The 1,465-nt window shown below is 34.7% G+C and overlaps 1 protein-coding gene across 2 annotated transcripts in view; it reads right to left on the reverse strand.

The window, feature by feature from the left end:
- The window catches only part of LOC104853330 (zinc fingers and homeoboxes protein 1), a 46,287-nt gene that overhangs the window by 10,560 nt on the left and 34,262 nt on the right, over positions 1-1,465 (reverse strand). The window lies entirely within an intron of this gene.

Raw genomic sequence — 1,465 nt, forward strand, 5'->3', positions numbered from 1 at the left:
CCAATAATATGTTGTATACAAGAAACACACCTAGTGCAAAAAGAAGCCCATAGACTGAAAGTGAAAAGATAGAAAACAATTCTCCATGTGACAGGAGCCCAGAAAAAAACAGGGGTAGCAATCTTATTTGCAGACAAAGTAAATTTCAAACCAAAACTGAATCTAGTACTATTGATGTAGGACAGTACTGTGTCATACCTCAATGAATATAAAATATCCAGTACCTGCTTTATGATACATAGTAGGGACCGTGCTTTATCAGAGCTACATTTAATGATATTACTCTAGAATGTTCTCTTTCCAGATGATGATTACGAGACTAACAGAAAAAAATGGTGCCAGGTACCACCACAACAGCAACAGAACTTTGCTGTTGTCTGGATATTATTCTTTTCTTTTTTTTTCTTTTTTTTTTTTTAATGGAATGTGCTGAATGTCTATAATTTTGTTCAGATGACTGCAGAACCTGGAAAAACTGTTGCTGCTATTGATGCATAACATACTATTATTAGTCTTTCTACACACACACACACACACACACACAAATTGAATTTTGGGAAACTTTAACGGTGCTGCCAACTTTGGAAAAAGTCATCCCAATTTACTGTGTTGAGTTGGCATTGTACAGAAATGGACAATCATATTGGTCTAGAAATGTTAATTTATTTTTTTTTTATTTTTTATTTTTTTCCCTGTGTACAGGGTAACACATCGTACTAAATATGTAAGGTCATATCTACGTGGATTTGATTACAGAAACTAATAAAGTATTCTCTAAATAATGAAAAAAAGAATAAGATAAGACTATAAGAGCGAGAAGCAATTTAAATATGTTCAGGGACCATTTTCATCTCCAAAATTAAGGATTATTTTAATGTTACATCATTGCCTTTTCTCTTTTACTTTCCTTTTTAGTTTTATTTTAGGATTCCCTATTTTTAATGTTCATACAGAGATTTCTTTAACTGAAATACCGAATAGTTTCTTTGTTATGGAAAACTATAATAGTACACAGGATCCTAATGAGATAATTAATAATGCGAAATAGGAAGTAAAGGGCTAAAGGTGTAGGAAAAGTGGGAAGGGTGGGGGAAAGGTAATAAGGGAGAGGAAAAAAATATGAGAAACTGAAAAAATGGAAATAAAGTGTTTGTAAATAGGGAGGGGAGGAGGGGGTGAAGGGAGGGCAGGGACAAGGGGAAAAATGAGAATCAAGACCTATTATGTAAAGGTACAGAATCCCAATGATGAATGTAATTGTATTGTATACCTAGATTGTACCAATAACCTCAATAAAAAGAAAAAAATATATAATCTCTATGTTTTTGTAAAAGTGTGTATTTCTTGCCAGGTGTGGTAGCGCACGCCTGTAATCCCAGCACTCGGGAGGCTGAGACAGGAGGATCACTGTGAGTTCGAGACTAGCCTGGGCTACATAGTGAGTTCCAGGTCCAGGTCAGTCTCA

Source organism: Fukomys damarensis, unplaced genomic scaffold (assembly GCF_012274545.1).
Source record: "Fukomys damarensis isolate Sample0158 unplaced genomic scaffold, DMR_v1.0_HiC HiC_scaffold_5, whole genome shotgun sequence".
NCBI lineage: Eukaryota > Metazoa > Chordata > Mammalia > Rodentia > Bathyergidae > Fukomys > Fukomys damarensis.